General features: G+C 44.0%; 1 long non-coding RNA gene across 2 annotated transcripts; it reads right to left on the bottom strand.

Moving 5' to 3' along the window:
• Positions 1-579: 579 nt before the first annotated feature.
• On the bottom strand, positions 580-12,485 carry LOC120391595. 2 transcript variants are annotated; one of them, XR_005591396.1, is made up of 4 exons: positions 12,366-12,485; positions 5,856-6,060; positions 4,642-4,805; positions 580-893 (listed from the first exon to the last, which is right to left on the bottom strand). It is a non-coding gene; the product is annotated as an uncharacterized LOC120391595 (long non-coding RNA). The 2 variants fall into 2 exon arrangements; XR_005591399.1 differs by lacking the exon at positions 580-893 and adding an exon at positions 3,078-3,243.
• Positions 12,486-14,205: the final 1,720 nt, after the last annotated feature.

Genomic DNA, 14,205 nt, shown 5'->3' with positions numbered 1-14,205 from the left:
TTAAGTTATATTGAAAAAACTGTCCTGTGTTTTTCTGACAAGGCCTCAAAATTTGTCCCTTTGTCAATTCCTTGGCTAAGCATTTAGTGCCTACTTCACATTTAGTTTTTGACTACCACATAGACCAAATATCCTTTTTGTTGGGACTCTCTTGTCTCTATTATTTGCCATTTTGGACCTCAAAGAAAGCCACGGTTCAATAACATAAATGTACCTATTTGTATACCATGCTCATCAGCATAATATTATATTATTTATCAAATATTCATTACCTGAATTTAGGGCCAGATAATATCTTCTTATTAAAAAAACCCAATAACAATGTACTTCACCCTGTCAAAAGTTTTATTTGGATTTGGAAATAGTAAAATTATTCCTAGTTTTGTTTCATTCTGTTAAGTAGATACTCTTGAAGGTTAGTCTTCAAATGAGTTGATTCCTGCAGGCATTAAATACTGGGTATTTTTAGCCCACCTATTATATCATGTTGGGATTTTGTGGTTCCCAATGAGTCAGATGCTGGGCAGAAATCAAGGGACTTCGATTCGATGCGATGCGATTCAATTCGATGCGATTCAATTCAATTCAACAAGGCTTTATTCAATATGTGCACAAAAGGAGAGCCCCTGGTACAAAAAATCAGGCAGAGTACCTCCAGCAAGGAGCCCCTCCCCTTGCTATTTTATAGCACATGACACTTACATAACAAGTTACATAACAAGTTACATATCATGAACCTCTAACCAATGAATTAACCTTTCCATATATGGATTTGTTTATCACATGCTCATAGTTCTCCATTCCACATGCTGAACTCCTTCTTCTCCCACTGGCCTTCTCTAGAATGTTCCTAGGGTGGTGAGCCACAGCATGCTTCCTTATGCATAAGCACCCTGCAAACCACATTTTATCCAAAATTAACATAAGCATACCCTTCAATCAATACATCATATCCCATTGTCAAATTATGCAATAATATCTTCCATCTATATTTCATAGGGAAATTGGGATAATTATTTATTTATTCTTTTTGAATTCAGGTAGCTTTTTATAATCCCTGTAAAGACTTGACAAATGGAAAACTCCACAGAGCAAATGGAAAATCTCTAAAAAGCAATGGAGAGACTTCTTCCGGAAAAAAAGTTTTGTAATAAATTTTGCAATACATTGCAGAAACTTGAAAAGAGCATGGTGGAAGATCCTGTGATTTATTGGCCTTGATATAAGCCTTGAAGAGTGAAATCTGGAAAAAACTTGTAGAAAAACTGCTTAGAGTTTTACTCTCATTAGACATGAAAGTCACTGATGGTGGAGGGAGACACAACTAAGCCTAATTAGAATTCTAATATCCAAGTGTCTGAACAATATAGAGAGGAATCTGGTCCTGTTGCTCGATCAACAGCATCAAAATCAGCACTACAGTTCTACAAAAGTTTAATTCTATCCAGAATGCAGCCAGAAAATACAAAGCAGAAGAAAATAATTTGTCAAGGTCAAAGAGTGTGATTCCCTATCAGACTGGTGTTGAAAGGAAGAACAAAATGTATATTTTCACCAGACTTTGCACTTAATTCAAATATTACAGATTCAAAAATACCCATCACAAATCTCTCATGTACAGCCAATACCGATCTTCAGTGAAACTCAGAGATGAGCAATGAACTGATGAAACAAATACAAGTTATAAATGTTATGTTCAAAGATCTCCTTGGTGAACAGGTTGAGGAATGGAACCAAAAGAGGGAAACAAACTCTGTTAAAGGTAGTTGCTGGTGGTAAAATGCTACATCAAAATGCCAGGATCAAAATATTTGGCAATGTTAAATGTTTGACTCAGAAAAGGTTTTAAACAAAGTCTTATTTCAGACACAAGGACCTAGTTTTTAGTGCAAGTTTTATTTTCTTTGATAGCTTAAAAGAGCATACACACAATTTGGGACTGTGGTCATGGAAAATATATTGGTGGGAGGGAAGAAGGAGGTAGGTACTTTCTTATAGGTGTGATACAGCATGGCCAGAGGGCAGCAGGAGAGGGTTAGAAGGGAGCCTTATTCCCTGTAAGGGGAAGAAAGTTTGCTATAGATTAACTAGAGCACCTGAAGCCAATTAGAGCACTTGCAGTCAGTCACATGATAAAAAACCCTGCTTCAATCAGACAGTGTGGGAGTTGGAGCAGAAAGGATTGGTATTGGAGCAGAGAACAGTTTGAAGGAGTTGGAGCAGACGAGATTGGTGTTGGAGCAGAGAACAGTTTGAAGGGAAGCAGAGGGCAGTTTGGAGAAGTGCTGCGGTGGGCTAAGAAGTCCAAGACCCTAGGTAAAGGGGCACCTGGCTTGTACAGAGGGAGGGCAGGAAGCCCCTCACAAGCTGAAGGGCAGGAGAGGGAAGTGTCCAAGACCAATGCAGGTTCGAGTGAAATATTTGAGTGAGAGAGGAAAATCAAAACGTGACAAATTAAAATTTCAAACCACGTGGCCGTTTATTAACAAGGGTAAATTGCAACTTGGGCTGGGGAGGAGCGATTTTACCAACCAACAATATTATCAGAACAGGAATGCACACACAACTCGAATCAAGAGAAAACAAATCACCAATCAAAAAATATCACCAGAGCGGCAATATACACAACTTGAAACAGTCTATTTACATCCAACAACAAGAAACTAAACAATCTGTGATTAACCGTTCACTAAAATCCGGAATGGGCATGCAAACTGAATAAACTGTACATGTATCAACCGAATATTGTAAAATACACCAACTAACTACAATGGCAATTAATACAGCAATATGGCTCTCGTATACTATGTACACAACTCTGCATCAAATAAGGAAAGAGAAAAAGGGGAAGAAGTTAAACCAACAGAATATTTACGGAAATTAAAATGCACATACCACACTCCAGGCACAGCTGACCAGCAGTACAGACACCAAGTGCATGACGAATTGGGGGGTGGGGGGGTAATCCAAAAACGACACGACACGAGCCAGCAAAATCCGGAGGAGACCCTGGCTGAAAGGGTGATCAGGCCTTTCAGCTAACACGCGGATACTCCTGCAGTTTTTGGCGCGGGACATAGTTTTATTCGAAGACCCTTACTCGTGTCAGCATCTGATTGGTCCCCAACTCCTACACCAACCGGGTTCCAAGCTGGTGCCCTCTACGTCAACAGGTACTGCACCTGGCACACTAAGTTTATGCACACGACACGCTGGTATTGTAGCACACGGTACCAATGTGACCTACAATGGACCAGACAGAAGGTTTGAGAATAGGCACACGGCACTATAATGTTGCACACCGCACCTTAGGGTAGCACACGGCACCACAGTGTTGCACACGACACCAATGTGACCTTTTGACCGACAATTGGCCATACAGATGCCATGTTTGAGCATAGGGTTGCGACAGGAAGTAGCCTAGGGGAAGGAACCGTCAGTTCAAGTGGTTTACCACTGTCCTCAGGGCCCCTGGGCTGGGATCTGGAGTAGAGGGCGGGCCCAGGTTCCTCCCTCTCCACTCCCCTCCTCTAGGACTCTAGTGGGGCAGTTAATATTCCAATTCAGGGGCAAGAAATGGTGCCCTGAAATCCCTCCCCAAAGAAGAGAAAGCACGAGACCCATCATAATAGTGCCAGCAATTTGCCACACAGGATAATATATGCAAGGGTGTGCTCTACTCTGTAAAATTCTCTACAGGTAAGTTTGATAAAATACAAGATACCAAACAGAATATCCACACAGAACTGACACATTAAAGATGAGCGGCTAACTTGTGGAGTTAACCACTGGCCACTGTAAATAGAGAGATGAGAAGGACCATGCTGCACTATGAGCCTGGGGAGAAATAATTCAGCAGAATTCCTCCTAAGACTCTAGGGGAAAGAATGCAGGAGCAGAAGCTTTGCTACCCTCATAAAGGCCATAATGTGGGCTCCCATGCCCAGAGGCTGGTCTGCTCTCCACTTTAGAAGGATTGTGGGGCCATAGGCTGGGTCTCACCCTACTCCACTTCACCTCCCTCACAAGGACCCAAGCAGAATGGGAAGGCCCTTTCACCTTATCTTGTCAGCATACATGCATACAATCAGCCACAGTCTGGCCCCAAACCATGGCAACTGCTCACTACAAGCATAAATAATTTACTGGAGTATGTTCCTGGAATGCTCATATTTTTAATCTGATTAAAAGGACATGAGTCCTATTTGCATTCAGAAACATGAATATAAGTGTTGTAATGTGGCTCATTTGTTCTCTTCAAAAAGACCAGATCCTAAAAAACTCTTAAATTGGACACATCTTTGAAGCTTGTAAACCTTCTGGCCTGGGCAATGTGACCATTTAAATTAATGAAAATCTCCCTTTTATGGTACACCCTGTTAATAATGAACCTAGTGAATCACTAGCGGGTGAGAGAATAAATCTTAGTGTCAATTCCCAGACAAAAAACTTCATTAAGCTGGAATTAAGGATGAGAAAGTACCATACCTTAAAAGATAAAAAGGGACAACACTAGTTTTAAATATCTAAACATGAGAAAGCCAGGGCATTCTAATGAAAGTTAAATTCAAAACAAAACACAAAAAGAAAGGCAATGGTATGAAATTTCACAGTTACAGTATCTCAAACATCCTTACCTACCTCCGTGCCTACTTTAACCCACGTCCAACTCCACCAGCTTCAGGAGACAGTTTAGGCAACTTTAAATTGGAGATACTATAATCTATGGCTATGTGGGACTATGAGCTCAGTCACATTTCTCTCCATGTGGGTATTCAGCCATTCCTTCCATAGCCCAATGCCACCTTAGCAAGAAAAAAGAAGCAACAGGAATATGAAAAATAAAGGTTCTTTCTCTCAGAGGCCCCATTCCTGGAGTATCTGAAATGTTATACTCATAACACTTCTGTGAGGTATTTTATTTTATTTTATAACTAGGGTACTGAATCACAATGAAATGACATGCTTAGGACCCCACATCAAGCTTGTAGCAAAGTTAGAATTGAAGCCATATTTTTGAGGTCCTAGCCCAGAGGTGGGCAAACTACGATGTGGCCCGTGGGACCCTCCTGCCCGGCCCCTAAGCTCCTGGCACAGGAGGCTAGCCCCCAGTCCTTCCCGCACTGTTCCTCCTTCCTACAGCCTCAGCTCACTGCACCGCTGGCACAATGCTCTGGGCGGCCGGGCTGTGAGCTACTGGGGCAGCGCAGCTGCAGAGCCCAGCCTGACCCGGTGCTCTGTGCTGCGCGGTGGCGATGATGTGGCTGGCTCCAGCTGGGCATTGTGGCTGTAGCGCTACCAGCCACCAGTGCTCCAGGCAGTGCGGTAAGGGGGCAGGGAGCGGGGGGGTTGGATAGAGGGTAGGGGGGTTTGGAGTGGCGGTCAGGGGGCGGGGGTGTGGTTAGGGGGTGGGGCGGTCAGAGGGCAGGGAACGGGGGTTGAATAGGGGCAGGTGTCCCGGGCGGGGGGCAGTCAGGAATGAGAGGAAGGGTTGGATGGGGTGGCAGGGGGCAGTCAGGGGCAGAGGTTCTGGGGGCGGTCATGGGGACAGGGACGGGGTTGGTGGTGGTGGATGGGGCAGGGGTCCCAGGGGAACCCATCAGGAATCGGGGGGGTTGGATGGGGCAGGAGTCCTGGGGGGGGCACGACCCCCTCCCCTAACTAGCCCTCCAGACAATTTTCAAAACCCGATGCAGCCCTCAGGCCAAAAAGTTTGCCCACCCCTGCCCTAGCCAATGCCTTAGCCACAAGACTATTCTTCTTCCACTGCTTATTGATGTTATGTGTCAATAGGCCGGGGAGGCCTACTTGTTGTGTAACCTTTACTTTACCTGGAAAAGTGGATAATTGCCTACCTTCCCAAGTTGCCTGGTGTTGAGGAGGATCCATACTTAGAAAACTACAATATTCCTGGTGGAGAAGCCCCACTCACACAATCCCTGTTGAAGACATTAGGGCACAGATGCTTAAAAGTATTTAGGTGCCTTGTCCCATTGAACTCAGTGGTCTGGGTGCCAAGCACAATGGGGGTCCTTGTCCAAGACTAAGGCTCCTTGGGTGCTACGGTAATACAAATAAATAATATTAAAAATAGAACTAAACAGGAGTGGGAGGGGTTTGAATTCAACCTCCCTCTTGGTTCTTTGAGTAAAAAGGAGGTTTTGCTTTTTTTTTAGCATGTGCTAGAATCAGACCCAGTACTGAATATTACAGGCTGAATATTTATGGGCTTGTTTGCTGAGTCTCCTGTTAAAAGGAACAAGAAAGGAGAAAAAGTGAGCATCTTTCTTCATTTAGAGCATTACAATACTCCCAATCCACAGCTTTTTTTCCCAATAAGACCCATTGCCCAGCACTTCATTAAAAAAATTGTTCATGCGGGTAGACATCAGAATACTTTTATTGCTCTTAGAGAAATATTACTATGAAGAAGTTTGGGACCCCTGATGTAAGAGAACTAGCTTATTCAGGGAACTGGCAATGGTACAGCCATTCCCTTCTAGGTCCCTAGCACAAATCTGGATCAAGTCATATTGCCTGAAAGTTGTTACTGTAGGGTTAATGGTCTGCATCCAGCCCTCAGTGAAGAGGTGTGCACAACACAAAAACCATCATCTCAGCTGGTGATATTGCTACAGTCTCAGTGGAGAAGCCAAGATCTGAGAGGGCACACCCATGGTCGGATGGAAGTTTGGTTCTGAAAGGTTGCCAGCCTGGCAAATTTCATGAGCATGAGCTACATTGAAGGTAAGGGAAAATAATATTGAGCCAGCATCTGCAATATGGGCTCATTCCTACAAGGTGCCATATGCTCTCAGCTCCCCTTGAAGTTTGTGGCAGACCTTGCAGGATCAAGTTTTACCTAAGTCTTGAAAAATTGGCTTGTGGGAGTGATTTTTTTTTACAGTTTGAATTTCGCCCTAACCTTGGAACTTGCCTTACCAACACATCAAACTATTCTATTGATTTAGATAGGAAAGTAACTCTATACTGTGTGTTTGAGAATGGACATTTATTTGTGTTACAAAAGTAAAATCATGGTTAACCATATTATCCCCCAGCTGCCTCTGGACATCCAGACAAGCACATAACAACTGATCTTTCTCAGTTTAATTTTATCTTTTTTACCAGTTTAGTAACAAATTAGATGTCTAGACCTTACATGCAACCACTCTACATGCAACATTTAAAATCAAACTTAAAATTTCCTTTCTAAAGCCTAGATTCATAATTTATTTTTACTAGCTACTCAAAGCAAGTATTATCTGGCCATTTTATGTTTTGTAATCTGGGAAAACCTTTTTTCTGTCTAATAGGTAAGGCTGCGATTGTTTCACGGAGGTCGCAGATGTCACAGATTCCATGACTTTCCGCGACCTCCATGACTTCCACAGTGGCTGGTGCCACTGACTTACTTCAGGGCCAGCTGCTCGGGCGCCTCATGGCCAGCAGCACCAGCCACTGCTGGAGTGACCCAGGGCCAACTGTTTTTATGGTCCCTGGAGCCAGCTGCACCAGCCGCTACTCAGGAAGCCCTGGGCAGCTGGCTCTGGGGACCACGCAAGCAGCGGCCAGTATGCTTGGTCCTATGGACCACCTGAGCAGCGGTTCTGGGGGTGAACACGGTGAGCATCTTAGCAGTGGTCCTGGGGGTGCCCTGGGGACCACCCAAGCAGCAGCGGTTCCAGGGCAGCTGGAGCAACGGCCCCAGGGGCACCTGGAGGCTGTTTGGAGAGTGATCCCTGGGAGTAGTGGCTGGGAGGCAGTCAACCCCTAGCACTGGAGCACACTCCCCCCACCCCCAGCAGGGGTCCCCTGAGCAGTAGTAAGTAGAGATTTAGTCATAGGTATTTTTGGTAAAAGTCATGGACAGGTCACAGGCCATGAATTTTTATTTATAGCCCGTGACCTGTCCATGACTTTTACCAAAAATACCTGTGACTAAATCTTAGCCTTACTAATAAGTGTTAGCAAGGAGCCTTTCCAATAATTCACCCTCTACCTGTGGCTCTTTTTCAAAAATAACAATCACAGTTATTTTATAGATATTATTGTTGGAGTTAATAGCACCACCTATTATAAGATTGCACAACATTTCCCGTTATAATAACCTGTTTTCAGTTGTTTGTAACATTGCCAAAGTAACCATTTGGGCTGAAATTGTCCATGCTGGATAGCTGCCTCAGGCTGATTTTTTTTAATTTCACCAAAAATGGTTTCAACATTTCCAAGAATGAGGCTAAGGAAAAGTATGATGTGTTGCCTATCTTAAAAACTTCTGGCAACTTTTTCTTTGAAAAGCCCCATACTTTGGAGCAAGGACTTGAAATTTGTGTAGGGGAGACTTTTGTGTCAGAGATGTGCTGTTTGCCATCCTCGTGAAAATCCACTCAAATTTGGTCAATTCACAAACCATTGAAAAACACAGTTCACACATGCTAAGTAAAGATTTCTTAGATTTTACTATGCCCCCACCCCATCACCTCTGGGCTCCGCTGTCTCCCCCAGTGTTTAATTTTAGGGCTGTCGATTAAGTGCAGTTTACTCACGCGATTAACTAAATTAGTCATAATTAACAAAATTAATAACAATCACAGTTTTAATTGCACTGTTAAACAATAGAATACCAACTGAAATTTATTAAATATTTTTGGATGTTTTCTACATTTTCAAATATATTGATTCCAATTACAACACAGAATACTAAGTGTACAGTGCTCACTTTATATTATTACACCTCTTCCTCAATATAACATGACCCGATATAACACGAATTCAGATATAACGCGATAAAGCAGTGCTCCGGGTGGGAGGGACTGCGCACTCAGGTGGATCAAAGCAAGTTCGATATAACGCGATTTCACCTATAATGCAGTAAGATTTTTTGGCTCCCGAGGACAGCGTTATATCGAGCTAGAGGTGTATTTTTATTACAAATATTTGCACTGTAAAAATGATAGAAGAAATAGTATTTTTCAATTCACCTCATACAAGTACTGCAGTGCAATCTCTTTATTGTGATAGTGCAACTTACAAATGTAGATCTTTTTTGTTACATAACTGCAGTAAAAAACAAAACAATGTAAAACTTTAGAGCTGACAAGTTAGCTCAGTCCTACTGCTTGTTCAGCCAATCGCTAAGAAAAACAAGTTTGTTTACATTTACGGGAGACAATGTTGCCCACTTCTTATTTACAACGTCAGCTGAGTGAAAATAGGCGTTCGCATGACACTTCTGTAGCCAGCATTGCAAGGTATTTATATGCCAGATATGCTAAACATTTGTATGCCCCTGCATGCTTCTGCCACCATTTGAGAGGACATGCTTCCATGATGATGACACTCGTTAAAAAAATAATGCGTTAAATAATTTGTGACTAAACTCCTTGGGGGAGAATTGTATGTCTCCTTCTCTGTTTTACCCACATTCTGCCATATATGTCATGTTATAGCAATCTCGGATGATGACCCAGCACATGTTTTTCATTTTAAGAACACTTTCACTGCAGATTTCACAAAACGTAAAGAAGGTACCAATGTGATATTTCTAAAGATAGCTACATTTCTTGACCCAAGGTTTAAGAATCTGAAGTGTCTTCCAAAATCTGAGAGGGACAAGCTGTGGAACATGGTTTCAGAAGTCTTAAAAGAACAATGCTCTGATGCATAAACTACAGAACCTGACCCACTAAATAAGAAAATCAACCTTCTGCTGGTGGCATCTGACTCAGATGATGGAAATGAACATATGTCCGGCCGCACTGCTTTGGATCGTTATTGAGCAGAACCCATCCACAGCATGGAAGCATGTCCTCTGGAATGGTGGTTGAAGCATGAAGGGACATATGAATCTGTAGCGCATCTGGCACGTAAATATCTTGCAACGCCAGCTACAGCAGTGCCATATGAACGCCTGTTCTCACTTTCAGGTGACATTATAAACAAGAACCGGGCAGCATTATCTCCTGCAAATGTAAACAAACTTAGCGATTGGCTGAACAAGAAGTAGGACTGAGTGGACTTCTAGGCTCTAAAGTTTTACATTGTTTTATTTTTGAATGCAGTTATTCTTTGTACATAATTCTACATTTGTAAGTTCAACTTTCATGATAAAGAGATTGCACTACAGTACTTTTATTAGATGAATTGAAAAATACTATTTCTTTTGTTTTTTACAGTGTAAATATTTCTGATAAAAAAATAAATATAAAGTGAGCACTGCACACTTTATTTTCTGTGTTGTAATTGAAATCAATATATTTGAAAATGTAGAAAATATCAAAAATATTTCAATAAATGGTATTCTATTATTATTTAACAGCACGATTAATCACAATTAATTTTTTTAATTGCTTGATAGCCCTATTTAATTTGTATTGAAAGAGATGCCAGAGGCTAGAGCTCAGCCCTGGCACAAATTAAGCACTGACAGGGCAGCCTGATACTGGTGGGTGCTGGCAAGGAGCCCAGCTCTGAAGGCAATGCCGCCGCCAGCAGCAGCGCAGAAGTAAAGGTGGCATGGTATATGGGCACCCTTACTTCTGTGCTTTTGCTGTGGCTTGTGGTGCCTGGTGCTCAGCATGTGGCTCAAGGTGGGCTTCGTGCTGTCACACATCTTGCCAGAACCCACAGCCCTCTGGCTATTCCTGGCTCACCAGGGTGCCATTTCAGATTTTGGTTGGGGGGTGGGGGGCAACTTCAACTGTGATTCCAGGGGATACTTAGGCACCTGAAAACTATAGGGTTTTTTTTTGCAGATAACTTAGAAATTAGCTGTTGATTTCACCGTTCACACACAAATCTACAAACATATTTCCATCAGTAGTAATTGAAATTTACAGATAGGGAAAGCAAGAAAAATGCTGCTTGAGAACTTGTTAAAGTCAAAATTCAGTGATATAAACTTCTGAATCAGGATTGTTACAAATGGACTAGTGAATGAATAGTTACATCAACAAATCATTTCTGGGTTTAGGATATTTATTTTATACATCCTGACATGTAATATTGACACTTCGTGGTTTTTGCATTATTGCTGTAGTCAGGATATGAGAGCCACAAGATGGGTGAGGTAATATATTGAATTGGCCCAACTCTGGTTGGTGAAAGAGACATGCTTTCAAACCGCCCCCACCCCTACCCCTACCCCTCCCCGCTCTCCTGCAGGTCTGTGGAACTCAAAACTTGTCTCTTTCACCAACCAATGTTGGCTCAGACAAAGATATTACCTCACCCATCTTGTGCCTCTGTGTTTTAACAGCTTTAATGCTTGAACTCTTTGAATCTGAACTTCTACTGACATTAAAAAGTTATCTGGCCGCCCACATAATTTCCCACAACTGTGAACATTTAAAAACTATAAAAATACAAAAAAGCTTAAAAATAAACAATTGATATTATGGAGCAAAGTAATAAAAAAATAAAAATTGCATCCTACCAAGCCTATTTATAAGCCACCAGAGCAGCAGGGTTGAAGCATGGGGATGAGGAGGGGCCAGAGCCTATCCCCGCTAGAGTTATGTCCCAGTTTAACACTGTCCTCACACTAAGAGCAGGAATGCCATTGACTTCTAGAGGCTGAACGAGGTTTTCAGGATATGGGATTAAGTCAGAGATGGGAGTAGATAAATAAATTTATTTATTCTTCATGCAGTATAGAAATGTGCACAGCATTTTGCCCAACAGCTTATGCAGGGCCATTCTTAGGCATATACAGCATAAGCCACTGCGTAGGGCACCCAAAAATTGGAGGCACCCCTGGGTCTTAGTGTCCACCCTCCCTCCTTTTCCTATCCCTTCTAATCTGACCCTTCCTGCAGGCTCCCACCACAGCTGGCTCCTGCAGCCTGGTGAGTCTTCCTCTGGAGGGGATCTAGTACTTAAAAGTGAAAAAGCCTCCAGCCTGCCAAACCGATTAGCACAACATTGAAACTGTTAAAGAGCCATTCAAGTGGTAATAAAGCCATTTAACAGGCATTTGCTAACCCCCAGGTCAGTTTCTGAATTTACTGACAAAAATAGTTGTGCATTACTGTAATATTAACTCAGAACATGTTAGTCTACGGGACCTTAGTTTAAAATTTGCTTTAAAAATATTTCATTAGTATGTTGCTGAAAATTATAAAATCATATCTCTAAAAAATCCTGATAGATTTTGAGATGCACAATCTGAGTATTCATCTTTAGCTTCATTAAATGCTTGGATCTTCAGACATATCATTTTTTAAATAAATCCTTCAAAAGACCACCCATATCACATGCGAGCCTGGGCTGCCATCAAGCATAGGGGCACCAATTTAATAATACTGCATAGGGCCCCATAAATCCTAAGGATGGCCCTGATCTTAGGGCATGTCTACATTTACCGGGGATCGATGCTGTGATGATCGATCAACAGCTGATCACTCTCTTGTCGACTCTGGTACTCCACCGGAACAAGAAGCATAAAGTAAGTCAACGGGAGAGTTTCTCCCATCAACCCAGCATGATGTAGACACCGCAATAAATTGACCTAAGCTGCGTTGACTCCAGCTACGTTATTCACGCAGTTGGAGTTGTGTAATTTAGGTTGGCTTAACCCTGTAGTCTAGTCCTGTCCTTGGACAAGGCCCTGCCCCCAGGAATTTCAGTATACTGTTAAGGACAACTAGTGGAAACAGAAAGAGAGACAAACAGAAAGCCTGAGGGTGGGGATAGGCAATCAGGAATTGAAGGAAAGGGAGATGGGTTTCAAGGAGGTCACAGCAGGCAGGCACCACCTACTTAATGGTTAATCTGCTATTAAAACTACAGAACCACTATGCTGGGAACAGCCCTGGGACAGGGAAGAGTGCAGTGAGTCTGCATGCAACTTCCCTACCCACTGTGGCCTACATTCCCACTCCTGTTCAGATGGTGGGGGGAGGCACATGGGGGAGCTGATCTCACACCCATTATCTCCTGTGCACTCTCCTGCCTGACTTTGAGGAGGCAGCCCCTGGGACCAAGTGAGTGAAGCTTCTGAGCCAGAGGAGCAGGAAGGACCCTTACCTGCTGATGGGGGTAGGGGGCACAATTTAAAGGTCCCCCCCAACAGCTGGAGTCATGCCCCCCCTTCTCAGGCAGCTTCTCCCTTACTCTCAGTTCCCCTATGGGAAAGCAGCTGTTCCTCCATTACCTCTTCCTGCGCAGAGCTGAAGCAGCATCCCCTCCTCCCAGCTATTTGGTGCACCTGCTGTTTGTTTGCCTCTCCGCAGGAGAGGGAGGGAGGGTTTGGCAGGCAAAACCTGCCAGAAAACTGAGGGGGGGAGGGGTATGTGACTCTGCATGCTCCCCCCTCCCCCATGTGTCATCTCTCTGCAGGGAAGGGATGGGATGGATGGGAGCAGGCTGCAGCACCCCTGGTTAGCGTGGTGCTCACCTGTGCAGAGTTGTGTGCACTCCTGCCAGCAGTGCTGGGGGACAGAGCAAACTCTTTCCTGAACAAGTGGGGCTTTTAAGGGACATTAGTGCAGCAGCCCCCCCCCCCCCGTCACAACCAAGATAGCATGGGAGGCTGCTCCAATCCCCCAGCTGGGGGACACAGAGGCAAGCTGCTGGCACACACATCCCTCCTCCTCCTTCTCTCCCCTACCCCTCAACCTCAGCCACCCATCCCAGAGATCAGATCAGGAGCCTCTTCCAGCCCAGCCCCACTCCCCATGGCTTCTAATGCAGGGAGAGCTCTGTCCTGAGAGAGTGGGGAGCCTGGGCACCCACCCCTGCTGCTCCCACTGGAGTAGTTACCTGATGGAATGCCTAGTCAAGTTGCAGCTTGGGGCTTCCCTCTCCAGCAATGCATGTCTCTCTCCCTGGCTGGCTGGCTGCCTCTGTAAGGCCATCTGGCTCTTGGTTGGAAGGACAGGTCACATAGGAGGTAGCAAACGTGCCCCCTTCAGTATGTCACCCTGGGCAATTGTCCTGGTCAAAGGCCAGCCCAGAGCAGGGTGCCAGGTCTCCTGTGTTCTCATCAACATCCTAGAAGAGCCCAGGCAATGTGGATGATAAAGCTGCCTGATTCAAATGCAGAGGGGACAAGAGTAGGGGGGAGATGGGGAGAGTAGCTTGGGACAAGGAGATTGGAGGATGGGGGAAACTGGTATTGGAGGCTGGTCGGGGATGTGGGGAGCTGGAAATGGAATAAGAGTTGGGATGAAGCGGGAGACTGGGATTGCCTGGGTAAGGATA

The sequence above is a fragment of the Mauremys reevesii genome, linkage group 1 (genome assembly GCF_016161935.1).
Source record: "Mauremys reevesii isolate NIE-2019 linkage group 1, ASM1616193v1, whole genome shotgun sequence".
NCBI classification, from domain to species: Eukaryota; Metazoa; Chordata; order Testudines; family Geoemydidae; genus Mauremys; species Mauremys reevesii.
The sequence above is the reverse complement of the archived record's forward strand: the minus strand, read 5'-3'. Positions and strand labels throughout refer to the sequence as shown.